The sequence below is a fragment of the Ursus americanus genome, chromosome 9, assembly GCF_024610735.1.
Source record: "Ursus americanus isolate L20-20 chromosome 9, mUrsAme1.1.p, whole genome shotgun sequence".
Taxonomy (NCBI): domain Eukaryota; kingdom Metazoa; phylum Chordata; class Mammalia; order Carnivora; family Ursidae; genus Ursus; species Ursus americanus.
Genome location: NC_142135.1, coordinates 49,990,379 through 50,006,631, shown reverse-complemented (window position 1 = coordinate 50,006,631; position 16,253 = coordinate 49,990,379).

Here is a 16,253-nt window from a genome sequence, read left to right as displayed (position 1 = left end):
TCTATATATCTATACACAAACACATGCACACACATAATGTACACATGTTTAATTCTATTTTATAAATGTTAATTTGCTTTTATATTTATGGCAGTTGGTCTTATTATCATTTTCCAATAGGGATGTTTTCCAAATATAAAACTCTATAGAACTTTATAACTTTATAGAACTGTGGAAATAGGCATTTTTTACGATAATTTTTTACAATAATTATACAAACTAGAGATGACAGGACATTTTGTATATTAATATAGATATAACCAAATCTGTATAACCAAAATTGTTTGTTACAAAAGTAAAATGCCTGTCCTAGTTAATCACGAGTATCATAGTCTTTTGAAAAATTAATTCATAAGACAGTAGTTTATGAGAATTCCATTGAAAGTAATTCCATTGAAAGTAATTTTTTTGAAAGCATATTTTTTTCTTAGTTTTTTTCACTTGGTATTTTGTACTTTTAAATTAAATCAATGTAATCATATATGTTCTCTTAAAGTAGAAAAAATTTCATGACAAACTCATATATAAATCCATGGCTCTCTGCTTGGAATCAGTATTTGCCCCTTTGGATCAGTACATTCCATCTCATATTCTACTAAATGTTCCCTGGAAATTAAGGTTAATATTTTCATAGGTTAAAGTTAAAGTTTTTTGGAGAGTTATGCTACGCATTAGTCAGTTACAGCTTCTGAAATAATATATATTTGATTCCTATGAAATTTCATAATCTTTAAAAGGTTATGTCTATATTTCAACATAAAAATTGTGAGTAGCATGTCAATACATTTAAAAATTACTTACTAAAATTATTCACAATATATCACATAAAGAATTGGTGGGAAAATTTTAATTTTTAAAATTCAAATTCTCTTGAATTCAACAAACATAAAAGACCAAAAATGCCTGAAAGTGAGAAAATGAATTTATGTCTTTAATTGACATAAAAAGTGGGTATACTCTTTACATATCTCAGGTGCTGAAACTGAATGTGGAAATTTTTTATTCCATGGCTATTTCTTGTGAAAAGTAATCATTTGTTTAATCAAAGCTTTTAGGAAGAGGAAGACATACATGTGTATTTAGTGAGAAGTCCCCTTTTAATGATACATTTTGCTTACATAGGATGTGTAAAATTAAAACAATGCTATTATGGAACAGTCAGGATAGTGGTTAAATAATATGAACCTGTAATAACCTTTCCATGAGACCAGGACCATGATTATGATCCATACATATTGTTGGATTCATTACTGCAAGCAGTGTATGCTTACATTTTTGGTTTTCTTGGACAAGTCTTCCATTGGTAACAAGCAAAACTAAAACAAACAAACAAACAAACAAACAAACAAATAACTAGTTGGCATATGAAGGAAAAGTTCCTGAAATTCGCACAGAGGTTTTTAGCATGAATGAACCATGAATTTGAGAAGAATATACTGGAGGAAAAAGATATGCAAAGAATAGGATAACAAATTAATTTTAATAATTTTAGGTTAAATGATCAATATATCCATGAAAAAGTGTCAGTAAGCATTTGGAAATATGAAAACTGCCCATGTGGACAAAAAGCACTTATATTTATGTGGTAGAAGAAAATCTATGAAAAAAGCCCCAAGACAAACTTATTAGTAAAAGAAAGAAATGAACTATGCAACCCAAAATATTTATTGGAGAGGATCCACAGAAGGAGATTGATAAATATCAGTCAGAGAGGTTGGGGGATTGGTAGATAAATGTGTACAATAGTGAATTCAAGAGCAGAGAGAGTCAACGAAGAGAAAGCAATAACATCAAATGATTGGAAGTAAAATATATGAGGACAACAAAATGTGGTGTGTTTAATGAATGTAACAAACTAAATTGATGAGAAAGCACAGAACTTTTAGTGGCAATATATGGGAAGATTTAATCCAGAGTGCAAATATTTAAGAAATGAATGAAGGTGAGTTGGTGTTTTGGAACTTCTTTCCTTTAATACAATTGCAACTGAAGAGATAAGGGAGCCAAGGCCTTGAAAGTTTTTGAATTTTTGATTTTGGGAGAGTTGTTGGTTCCCTTCTATGTATATTTATGTTTTAACTACCAGAGGAACTTGAAAATGTTTAGGCCAAGAAGGACAAACTCTTAGAGGAAAAAGGTGATGTCACCCTCCTTGAAAATAGAAACATACAAAGAGAAAAAAAATAAGTCAAATACAAAGTAGAGGAAATGACAAAGCCAAATGTCAAAGTGAATGAGCTTACCCTCTAGGTAAAATTAAGAGGATAGAAGTAAAAATGAGTGAACTTAATAAGAATTTAAAGAGAAGGATATCAGTTGACCTTAATTTTCTTCATTAAAATTGGAATGTTACAGTGTTTAGAGTTCCCCAGTAACATTGAGGGTATGAGAAGAATAGAAAATTGCAATATTCCCATTAGGGGAAATTGTCACTATTTTCCCATGGATGTTATATATTCTTTTAAATAATTCACTAATAAATGTAAAGAAATTTCTAAGTTTGGGGAGATAATTCATCAGAGTAGAGTGGTAAAAAAAAATCCAAATTATCTAAAGAGATATAATAACATCTGCCCATTTTCCTAAAAGTGACTTCGATTTCTTCCACTGTTTAAATATAAATGAAAACTGAAGTCTCTTAAAATAGTCTAAGTTATAACAATCTATATGTTTGTTAACTAGATGTTCCCAAATCCTCTACAACATTGGAAATTCTTTTTTATTTAATTATATCAAGCCACCCTTCCCCAATTTCTGAGGCTTCTTAGGAAACCTGTCTGCCCATGTTCACAACTCACACAAGATTTCTTGTTAAATTGTCATTACTTCACCCATCATCTCACCAAATACAAGAGGGAATAAACTATTTTATAATACAGGCCAAAGAATAACTGAAAAATGTCTGCCAGGTATCATGTTTTTCTATTCTCTGGCCATTCCTCCGATCAGTGACAGGTCACCCTTTCCCCAGAGCCCTGTCCAAGATAGCCACATGTGGTTTAGCAGACTGTGCCCTGCACAGGGATGCTGAGCTGAAGGGCTGGCTGAAGGCTAAAATTCAGCCCAGAGCTGTGGCCCAGGGTTGCTCTCATATGATGGAAAGGCATCTTTCCTAGTTATACAAACAAAAAACATGGAGTAGCATCAGCCATGGCCTCTTCCAGCCTCTTCTGTAGACTTTTAAACTCCTCCTTCAGTAAAGATCATTCTTCCTCAAGCCTCTATACCTTCCTAAATCTAAACTTTCCCAACTTCTGCCACCCCTTTGCACTGGATCTGAATTACAAATTCTTTTGCCCTATTTTGTGTAGACACCTATCTGGGCTGTATCCAGTGGCTTCAACTTTTTATGTAAGCTCACAGTAGAGTGGTTTTCTAAAACAAGTGTTCTTTTAAATATGATTTCTGCCTTCCTGCAATTTTTAATTAAACATTTTTTCGGCCTTTAACTTTCTATTATTCTGTGTGCTTCTAAATAAGAAACAAAACTAATATTTATGCCTCAATTTAAAGGACCCTTTTAGAACCATATGATAGTAGAAGGAGTTGAGCTTTCTTAGCTATAAGGGTTAGTGCTATACAACCCCTCCTCAGACTGCTTGTAGACCCAGGCATTAACTGTTTTTGGAATAAGGAATAGAATTAAATAGTACCAGAAAATAAACAAAAGGCCATTAATTCAAAGAAAAGAAAAAGTGAAGATAGTACAAAACGGTGTATTTCATTTCCCTGAGTAATATAAGACATTTTTCCCATGAAAGAACAAAAAGTTTCTTTGAAGATGTCAGCTAGAAAGGGACAGACTGATTCAGAACAGCTTTGGGAGGAAGTGTGAAAATCAATTTAGTCTGGCCTCGGCCCAAAGGAAACTTTTCTAATATATGTTAAAGCAATCTTAAGCAAGATGCCTAATTTTTCAGAGTTGGTTGGGATCATCAGGCATACAACAATATAAGAAGCAAATTATCCATTAGTAATTTAATGAAGCAGCATCAGGGAATTGGCTGAATATTTTTGCTTTGCTTATCTCTATGGTAAGTAGTCCTAGAACCTGTCTTCCAACCAACGTAAATACATTGGTTTCTAACACAAGGTTACATTATAATTTATTATGCACGTATCCTTTAATTGAGCAGACCTTGCTAGCTGCTTTCTTTTCCCTTGGGGTAGTATTAAAACACGTTTCTGTGCCTAAACAGGGACTCTGCATTTGCTCCAGGAACCGTTCTATATATACTTCATTGGCAAGCACCACAAAAATGAAAAGATACAATGGATTTGTATTAATTATTTCTATGTGGGTGGTTTTCTCCAAAGTAGTGGAATACACTTGTATGTGAGGGTATATTTAAATACTGTTAAATACTTCTATAGAGTTTGCAGTAACTATAATAAGGTAACAAGTCAAATTTGTCTTTCAGTTATTATAAAACTGCACAGATAATGATGCTGTTTAGTAGTTTGATGCTATTTTGGATGGCTGTATAATAATAAGATAGAGTGAGGTTTATATTATAAAAGAAAATAGATGTCTTTACATCAAATGAAGATAAATGGAAACTCTAATAAAATGATTATCATAACGTGGCAGGAGTCAGCATGTTGCACAGTAGTTTGCCTAATACTTAGACTATTTGAGGTTATTATTCTGGAAAATGCCCAAACCCAACTACTCAGTTCGTTCTGTTTCTTGCTAGGCACATGTCTGGGTGAAAACCTTAAGTGCTTCTGGTTGTTTCGTTTTTCTTTTACACTCATAGGTTGAATAAAAGACTGAAATATAATTGAAAACCAAATCCCGATGTCCCGACCTTGTCTTACCTGTGCCCCTAAGTTAATAATTAGAAATGGTAGAAACTGAACCCTAGAGACTCTTCTAATACACAAATTTGCATTCCTTCAACATCAGAAATAATACTCATACCGAGAGGCTATTAATGTTTTCCATGGAGCCCTTATACAACACATATAAGAGTCCTATAGCATAAAAGGAAAACCAAAGAAAGCTTATTATTGTAAGACCGAGTGCTTTAATGAATAGATGTGAAAAATTAAAACCACAGAATGTATCTATCTTCTGTTTGCACAATGTACATAGAGATATATCTTTTATATCCCAACAGAGGAAAATTTAAATATTAAGATAGTCATTTATATCACACAAGGGTGCAACTAAATGTGCTTTAAATTTTAAGCTTCCCACAGTGCCCTGATAGAAATCCACAGCTGCTGAGGCAATAATCTATAACAATCGGCTGACCGACTGATCCTTATAATGGTAAGCTATCAGAATTCAATTTGGCCATTGTAAAGCCCGTAATTTAAACAGAGCACTGCTGGGATTTTCATAAATTGAAGTTAAAAATAAGTGCCAGAAAAATCTTACTTTTATCATTTACACATCCAGTTTTGGATTATTCTAATTTCTAAAATACAGCCTTTTTATTAAAATTTTTTCTACCACCGTACAGTCAGAAATCAATTTCTAATGGAAGTTGGTAAAGATATCCCTTTGTATAATAAAAAAAGCTACATATAATTAAAGTTTTCTAAGATCAGAATGGATAGCTAAAGGAATATTCGTAATTCTCTTGATGGTGGTATTTATACATTTTGATTTCTATTATCTGGAAAGATTTAGGTGTCAAATGGTTCTTGAAATTAAAGGTTTTCAGAGGCTCTTATATGCCTTTTACATTTACATTTATTCTGCCTAATTAGAAATATATTTCATAAAAACCTAAAACTTTATGGAAAATTATAAAGATACAATCAGATAATGACTGCTGGAAGAAATACCAATGTCCAGTAAACATAGGAAAACAGTTTATGGCACCTAGTAACATAAAATAAAAACAAATTATAATGTATTACCATTATCTAAAAACTTGCCAAATACTTTAAAAGCATATTATTCAGTACTAATAAAGTTAGGTGAGTATTCTCATTCATACCTAGAAACCAGACTCTTATAAGGACCATGAGTTTAAATTCATTATAATTACCTTGGTTTTACCCATTACATCCACTTCTAATCCTAAGGAAATAATCAAAAATATACACACAAATATTTGTCCAAAATGTAATAATGATTATAATAGTGATGATAAGTAACATTTAATAATAATTATTGTGTATCAAGTCCTTTTCTTAAAAGTTTTCACTATATTAACTCATTAATTATCACAACAATTCTAAGAAATTTGTGCTATTATTATCATCCCTGTTTATAAGAAAACTGAGGACCAGAGACTTTAAATAAGTTTTCCAGACTCTTAACAGTTATTCACAAGTGTATTCAGATTACATACCACCCAGCCAGTTCTTATTTCAGAGTATGTGGTGTTACATCCACATTATTTTTAATAATAATGATAATGGCCAGAATGCTTTATAATAGTGAAATTATTTGCATAAATTAGGATATAAAACATATGACAAAATGATATGAAGTAATTAAAGCTTATTTTTGAAATCCTGATGATATGTCAAATAGCTGATATTTCATGAAATAAATAAGGGACTACAAAGCATCTAAATATGTTTGTAATTATTCATAAACATATTCATATATATTGTAGCAAGAACACTGCTTTATATTTAGCAATTACAATTTATATTCAAGATGGAATAGTATTTTTTTCAGGGAAGTACCTCGATAATTTCTCTAAATATAAATTATGAGACACTGATGTCATTAGATAGTAAGAAACAAAAAAAATAGGTAGATCCCTTTATAAGATATGTTATATCTTCCCCATTAAAAAATTAATTTGTGTATCTATATATTCATTCATGAACAGGATTTTAGGGTGAGGGAAGAGTGATGTCAAGGCAAGGGAATGGACAAAGGGAAAAAAGAAGTGGGGTCCTGAAAAGAGAATGACAGAGAAGGAAATCAAGAGGGATTAAAGGCAAGGGAGAGAGGACTCAACACTGTAAGAGATTAAACCCTTCTATAAATGAGAATTTTTAAGAAAAAATAATCCAGTATTTAATTTTTTTTTTGTGGTTGCTATAGCAAATATCTTGTTTCTCCTGAAATTCCAGTCAAAGCCTAAACAAGTTACCTCTTAGTTTTTTGCTTTTGTTTTCTTCATTTTTAACAAAAATTTGGTAGGATGAGTTAGCAAAAGTATCTTCAGACTTGAAAGATCCCATTCAGGTCTTTGATCAAATGTCACTTCACCATAAGATCTTCCCAGACCACTTTTTAGAAATTTTAACCTCCATCTTTGCAACCCTCTATCTTACTTCCCCTCTTTATTTTTCTCTGTAGCACTCAATGCCATCTGACATATGAGCTGTTATACTTACTTGTTTGCCTGTGTGTCTGCCCCTCATACTCTTTACCACCCTTGAAGTGTAACTTAGCAAGAATAGGATTCTATCTTTCTTTCTCACCGTTGTTTCTCCAGTGTCTTGAATAGTGTCCAACACAGAGTTGGTATTTGCTGAATATTTTTGAATTAATAAAAGTATCCACGTCAGTAGTGGTGAACATAGATAAAGTACTGATCACAAATTGCAAAACAGAGAAAAAGAATACAGCAGAAAGCAGAAACCAAAGCCAGAAATGACTAGCTACCCTGAATATATATAGCCAAAAATATGTATGTAAATGTAAATATATTATTTGATGTATAAATATAATAAATATATAACCATAAATTTGTATGTATCTTGTATGCCCCCAGTGAATTCCTTAAGCTCTTGGAGAAGATATTGATTTCTCACAAGATAGGTAAACAATATTTGACTTAGTCTTATCTAAGTCTCATGAAATGAGGTCATTCAAGCTCACATAGGAAATGGAAATATGATTGGAGAATATATATCAAAATATTACAAATTATTTCTCTGTTATGGAACTGTAAGCATTGTTTTATTCTTTACAGCTTTATATATATCTTACCTGTTTAAAAATATGTGCTGTTTGTAATTAAAAAAATATTTAGAAAGGAGGAAATCTACAACCATTCACAAAGATGGGATAAAGAATTAAAGCCTTTCTCTCAACCTTCTTCATCTTAATCTATTTGAAAATTGAACTTGTTAAAAGAAAAATGGCAATGCTACCTTCAGTAGTGGAGGATTTGAACACACAGTTATTAAGCAGCATATTCCTTTGTAGCTTGGTGAGCAAGATTTTTTTTCAAAGCTGTGTAAACCCATAAGACAAAAGATTGGTCTGGTAAAAGAATTCTGGGGGACCTGGGCTACCTAGTCACAGAAAGTCTTTCCCTCATAAATAAAGAATATCATAAATCATTAGAGTTGTAAATCCATTTTCATTTAATTCTTTTTTTTACCTCTAACATTTTATATTGATTATTTTTCTTGAAATATGATCAGTTTTTTCAGAAGATTATCATAAAATGTACAAAAGCATGCAACCTTGATTTAATTAAGTCTAGGCTAATTTAAATTTTGGAATCAACTGATTTTAAATGCTGCACAAAGAAAAGCACTTAAAAAGTATAATAATTGGTCTTTATTTAACATCTGTGGAAATTTGTCTTTTTATTTATTTTTTAGTTGAAGCATAATTAACATACAGTTACATTAGTTTCAGGTGTGTGATATAGTGATTCAACAATTGTATACATTTCTCAGTACTCATCAAGATAAGTGTGCTTATAATCCCTTTTATCTAATTCTCTCACCCCCCCCCCCCCACCAACCTCCCCTCTGACAACCCCACATTTCTTCTCTGTATTTAAGAGTCTGGTTTTTGTTTTTTTCTTTGTTTTCTTTCTTAAATTCCACATATGAGTGAAATAGTATGGTATTTATCTTTCTCTATTTCACTTAACATTATACCCTCTAGGTCCATCCATGTTGTCTCAAATGGCAAGATTTCATTTTTTATGGCTGAGTAATATTCCATTGTGTGATTTTTTTTTTTAATGTATGCGTGTGTGTGTGTGTGTGTGTGTGTGTGTACATCACACCTTCTTTATCCATTCGTCTATGGATGGACACTTGGATTGCTTCCATATCTTGGTTATTGTAAATAATCTGCAATAAACAAAGTGGTGCATATCTTTTTGAGCTGGTGTTTTCATTTTCTTTGCATAAATACCCCGTAGTAGAATTACTAACCATATGGTAATTCTATTTTTAATTTTTTGAGGAACCTCTATACTGTTTTCCACAGTTCTTGCACCAGTTTGCATTCCTACCTGTGGAATTCTCACCCATTCCACATCTATGAAGATTTGTCTTTTCAACATTTGTTCTCCATTTTTAAATTATTACTTCTTTAATTTGGCTTTTTTCTGCTGTAGTTTCCCATTATTCAATAAATGAGCCAATATTTGTTGAACATCTCCTCCACACAAAATGAAGTATAAGAGTTAATTCAATATGATGATTCAATATATTCACATATAAAACAGTTAAGCAAGACCAGTAATAGGGTATTGAGCAACTGCGTAAGACCATATGAATAAGACTAGTTTCTATCCATTTGTTATCATTTCAAACAAAATGGATGGAAGTATTTAAATGGAAGTTTTGGAGGATGTATTAGTAATTGTAAATTTTAAAATATAAGCTATGTGGTATAGAGGATATTCACCTTAGGAAGACTTTGGTGCACTTTGAACTGTATTGGAGTCATACTCCCAATCACCCTAAAGTACAAGGTGAAAGGTATATAATCACGGATCCAGGGATAAGTTTTAAACCACCTTGGAAGAGATAACACACAGTTGTTTCAGAAATGAGCTCCAAATCAAATCACAAGAGGATTCACTAGGAATTGCAGGTGTTGATTTGTTCTTGAGGTGCTTTTCGTGTGGGCTACTATATGGAAGGCTCTGCACATTGCAAAGCAACAGGGGTTTTTTAGGCTGTCACTATGAGCAGGGCTGGGAAGGCAGGCAGCAGCTAATAACCTCTAGATGTTCAAGGCAGAATTAGGTTGGAGAAAGTAGGATTGCAACTACACAAAAAATACAAATAGAAGCAGAGAAAAAGCAGGGCCTCTGAAGGAGCTCGGATTGTGTTAGATTTGGGCTTTAGAATTTATAGTATATCTGTCCTTGGAAAACTTGTTTGACCTTGATCTTTAGAGTCACTATGTAAAAAGCAAAAATAATTGTAATTTCTCAGGGTTCTTGTTAGTAAAGCGTCTATCTTTAGCACTCAATAACAATGATGATGTGGCAATTTTAAAAATGGTTTCCATAGGTAGATTTCAAAGGGGAAATCAGAGTTTCTCTTACACAATAAAGTAGAGGTGATCTTATCTTATACTGAGAAACTGTCCACTCTGCTGACGTTTCTTTCTAAGGGGTTTAGGGCAGTGTTTATACCAGGAGACAAGAGTATCAGTTTTTGTTGTGCTACAGCTTTCTGACATTTGGGAGTCTGAATATCTCATATGGGATGTTTTGATGATTAATTGTAATCCACCCCACCCCCCAGTATATTGGTTGATTCTTTATATTGGTTCTATTTAGCTGGAGAATCCTGGCTAATATACAGGAGGAAAAGACAGAGGAAATGGTGGACTCAGTATTAGAACTTTACTAGCTTTAAAAGTTAAAACTTTTTAAAAATTGAAGTAAACATTTCATATTAAGATATGTATTATAGTACACTATTCTCTCATTGTCTTTACTGGAATATGGTGACTCCGAATGACTGTATTTTAGGTCTGGCAAGAATGAAGAAAATTATCTATCAATCCATTTTTTCCTGAATGAAAACAGTCCACTGAATAAGGTCTTATAGATCTCTAGACTTTCCCGCACTGTTAGCTCTTATAGTCCCTGATGTGTGAGTCCTGATGTTATTGGCAAAACTAAAACATGGCAGGGGTGTCTGGGTGGCTCTGTCAGGCTGAGTGTCCGACTTTTGGTTTCAGCTCTGGTCATGGTCTCAGGGTCATGGGGTAGAGCCCCAGGACAGGCTCAGTGCAGAGTCTGCTTGAGATTCTCTGTCCCCTCACCTCAGCTTGCACTCGCTCTTTCTCCCTCTCTCTCTAAAAACAAATAAATAAAATCTTTTTTTTAAAAAAGCTGAAACATGGCAGAGTTTGATTTTAAGGACTTTAAAATGTGCTTTGAAGGGTAACTGTTTATTGGTTTATTTGCTGACTTATCTTGGCTTACCTAGAAGAGATCTTTAACTGCTGAAGCACACAGCTGAGGCAACTGAAATTTATGATATTTTTGCAGGTCGCCTTTAACGTAATTAAACTAGAGTTAATTATACATATATTTTATCCTACAGGTAATAAAGACGAATAAAGTAGATATTCTGTTCATTATGCTTATATGCTATTTTTAGGTTCAAAATATAGGTACACACCATTTAAAGCTTCCATTAGACAACTGTCCAAAATCTAGGATAGTATGAAGGAAGCCAGTGAATTTCATTATTATTAGCCCCTCCACTTCTTGAATAAAGCTAATCTCTCCATTTAATCTACATGCATCCTAACCTTAAGAGACAACATATTTCAAGAAGGAAAAAAAATTATCATGCCTCTTCAGATAACATTAAATTACCACAACAGTGACTATTCTTTGTACCTGTTTTTCCTGAGACCAAATTAAATCCTTAGCTGAGAGTAATATTTTCAGAAACCTGTCACTTCTGGCTCTTTCTCCAAATAACTAAACTTGTTGTTGCTGCTTTCAATCTCCACTCATTCTTGTCTTAGTTTTCTAAAAGCATGTCAAAATTCTTCAAACTGTGGCTCCTATACAGCACCTACTTAAGACGTTATATACAATAAAATTTCTTTTTTCTACTTGACTCTTATTCTCGGACACTGATTCTTTAGTTACTCTTTTCATTTAATAATTCATAGGATGATCCATGATTTTACTGTAAAATTTACATGCTTTAGTGTCTGTATGTTAATTTTAACACAGAAAATTTTTGCTTTTTATTTTAGAGTTTGGCTTCATTTTATTATCATATTTTAGGGTTCATATAATCTTCCATAACATAAATTTGGGACATGATTAAGTTGAGGAAAAAACAGCAAGAGTAGATGTTGTGTCCAGGAGATATTTTATTTATTTGTTTGAGAGAGAAAGAGAAAGAGTGCAAGCAGGGAGAGGGGCAGAGGGGAAGGGAGAGAGAGTGAGAGAATCTGAAGCTCACTCCACAATGAGCATGGAACCTAACACAGGGCTTAATCTCACGACTGCAGGATCATGACCTGAGCTGAAATCAGGAGTCAGACACTTCACCAACTGAGCCACCAAGGGGCCTCCAGGAGATAATTTTAATAACAACAGAAATGCGGAGGTGGAAGGAGGATCATTAAATTAATAGAATTACTAGTGCTCTGAAGGCAAGTCAAGTATTACTGTTTTCCCTACTCCCTACCTCAGAATATCATTTTGCCTCCATTTCAACATAAGTTGGTAGTGCCAGGGTCATAACCTGTTAATATATTTTTAGTTAGAGGAAGTGCAAAGTTATAATTTTTGTCTATTTACTCAGAAGACACAAGTAACATTGAAGAGAAAACAATTTCAATGGGATCTAAATAGGTTGGTAACTGTATAAAGATTAGCATTTGCTGCCAGATTTCTTAATATAGTATTGCTCTACTTTATAATTTGGGGATAATTATGGAATTTTTAGTAAGAAAAGTTGAACTGATTAATTATAAAATTAAAATGCTTAATTTAACACCAGTGATGAATTCTTGACCTTTAAATCTTTCGTTCCTACTTAAATATTTGGTATTCATTAATAATTCTTTTCACATCATTCAAATTACATTTGCTTCAAATTAAGCTGATTTTCAGTTATTCTATCTTCAACGTAGACAATCGCTGTTGTTATAAAATGAGATTCCTTTGCAAATCTGAATACTACTATATCATGGCTAAATAACCCTCACATCTTCATTCCTAAGTCACCTTGATTCATTTATTGACTGATTTTCATTATCTTAATTCTTTTTTTTTTTTCACTCCACTTGTCTGAGTCATAATTTGCAGAAGAAATCATGGAAAGTATAAGTGAATTTGTGTTTTTTTTTTTTTTTCCTAGTTCTTCAAAAAAATCCTTGATGTTTCTGAAGAAATTTTCAAACCTTTCTCATGGTCTGTCTCTTCAGGAAACCAAAGATCTTTCTTGTTTTTTGTTTTTTTTTTTTTTAAGATTTTATTTATTTATTTGACAGAGAGATAGCCAGCGAGAGAGGGAACACAAGCAGGGGGAGTGGGAGAGGAAGAAGCAGGCTCCCAGTGGAAGAGCCTGATGTGGGGCTCGATCCCAGAACTCCGGGGTCACGCCCTGAGCCAAAGGCAGACGCTTAACGACTGAGCCACCTAGGCGCCCCGCAAAGATCTTTCTTGTTAACCTACGAAAATATAGAGAAAAAAATTGAATACTTATGTAAATAAAAACATCAATAACTTATACCATGCTCAGTACCATCTATTAAAACTGTTTAAACTTGTCAGTATCATGCCAAAAGAATAGGAGTCCTGTATTTAGTATAAACCTGTTCTGATGTTACCTTTATCTTTCACGAAACACAGAGACTTTTTAATTGGGCAACCAAGTCATACCAATGACTTACATTGCTTACAATCTCTTTACCCACCCCATATAGAATACTCTTAAAAAGTGTTTTTGGTCATGTTTCAACAGCTGGTCATTTGAACTTCAGGTTTGGAATTTACATTTCCCGTTTTCACTATCTATATTTGTATCTGTAGTTGTATCTTCATCTACATCTCTTTGTCTCTGTCTATATCTATATATTTATCATCTATATATTTTAGCCTGTTTTTCTACTGTCTTGAGTTTTATTGCTATTCGATATATTTTCTATTTCATATTTTAGTTTGGAGTAAGTTAGTCGGCTCAGTTCGATATCTATTAGAAAGAGCCAGTTCCTTTTTGTGAAACAATTGACCAGATAAAGAAAAAGAGAGAGAGAAGCCTCAGAGTGGGGGAAGATGGGGGGGGGTAAATAGGGGAAGAGATGGGAGGGTATGGAGTGAGGGAGGAAGGAAAGGGGGAAAATATTCTCTCCCTGATTTGATTTAAGTCACTGACAAACTATCACAAGATACATTGTTAAATTTCCTACTGAAAAGTGGATAGACTTTCTGGCATAACTATGAACAAAAAATACACCAAAGCAAGGAAATAAGTTTAGTTCCCCATAATTTGATTTTACTACATTCTGATGTCCCCTAGTGATTCTGCATTTCTTCTTGCATGTACTCTCAAGTAACTGACAAATAATCAAGGTTTCTAGTAATATTGTCCTCAAGAAACTAGGGATTTAAGATTATAGTTAATATGTTAATATTTTAAATATTACCCTAAAGACAATTTCTTATATATTTTTAAGGAAGAAACCTTAAAAAGTGTTATTTTACTTTTGATAGGCCCAGTGGAAATTCTATACATAGAAAATTTCTAACACCTTGTACAGAGGAATAATTTATAATTGTTGCAGAAGTGGTTTATTGGGAGACAAATAGCTGAGCAACTAAGAGTATGAACTTTGAAATCAGAACTGGATTCAAGGATCTTTTGTTGTATCTTCCTTTGTTTATAAAATTTAATCATTTACTGCAAATAGGGATATTATGACCATTAAATAAGATAATGCACTTAAAGTGATGTTGATTTAATGTCAGCTATTACCAAATATACAATGCCGTAATTATTCTAATCTGATTTTTTTTATTAGGGAGCAATCAAATCTCTTTCACTGAAGAACTTGAGCAGGAGTAGACCAATTGATTTGCTCTAACTTTTCTTCTTGATATTTTAGTTTGGGGTAATGTAGTAAGTTCGGTTCCGTATCTATTTAAAAGAGATGATTCCTCCCTGTAAGAAACATATGAAAAATAGAAATGAAGAAGGGGGAGGGAGGAGGATGGAAAGAAAGAAGGAAGGGAGGGAGGAAGAGAGGAAGGAAGAGAGGAGAAAGGAAAAGAAAGAGAGGAAAAATGTATGCCTAGACCTAGACATCAATTTCCTTCTTTTGATTTCTTCTATCTCTGTCTCTGGCTGTTTCTTTATAGACTCCTCAAGATTCGAATCTATTCCTTAGATTCTTCTCATTTTGTTTTCTTCTTTCCATGTCACTGGCTTCAATTACCATCTATATGCAGATAATTCCTATACTTAGAGTTTCTGCCCTACTACATCCTCTGATTTTGAGGTCTTTTTATACAATTTTCCTTTTGACAACTCCAATGGGATGTCTGAAAAACAAATGCAGCCCGCCCAAACTAAATCCATTAGTCATCCACTTACCTTCCAAAATGAATCATTTTCCAATGTCCCATTTAAATAAATGTCATTTCTGCAATCCAGAAAGTGTAAGGTCATCAATAACATCTGTATCTTTCCCACCAGTCCTTTTGCTGTTCATTGTAAGATCTGTCAGTTTTTTCCTTAAATTTAACTTTGAATGTAAGTACTTCTTTCTATGTCCTTCACTATAGTTCTTGACAAACTGTCTTTGTCTCTTGCCAGGACAAATTTCTATGGGTTTCAATGACTGAAAATAATCTTCTGTGGTTGATTCTCCACCTTTTGGGCCTGCAGAGGCTAATTTGGTCTTTGTTTCAGGGCATGCCTCTCTGATCTCTGCCTCTGTTTCTGTGCCTTCGTCTTTCAAGTCTTTATTCCTTTTCTTGAAGGTTAGCACATGCAGATAGCCCTACCGCCTTTTTCCTGCCTGTAGAATCCCAGAAGTCTGACAGTCTTCTTTTATTTCATGCCATCTCTATGTCTTTCAATCCAGCCTAGCAAGATTTCAGCAGATATAGCATTCTCAAAACTTTGTTATATTCTGCAAATGTCAAGGGTATTGATACTATTAGACAAGAAGGTTTTTCATGGATCCATCCTGGATGACCCCATCTCTCTTCCTGGTTGAGAGAGTTGATTAAATCCAAGAGTCATACACCTGTTCACTTCAGCAAAAGTTGTCCAGGCACACATTTGTCCTTCTGTCCAGAGCATGCTTTCTCAATAGTGAATTTCCTAATTTTAAAATCTTTGTAATCTAGATAGGCCAGAACCCTCCAAAATCTTCTTCAAAGCTAATCTTTGACAAAGCAGGAAAGAATATCCAATGGAAAGAAGACAGTCTCTTCAACAAATGGTGTTGGGAAAATTGGACACCCACATGCAGAAGAATGAAACTAGACCATCTTCTTACACCATACACAAAAATAGACTCAAAATGGATAAAAGACCTACATGTGAGACAAAAATCCATTAAAATCCTAGAGGAG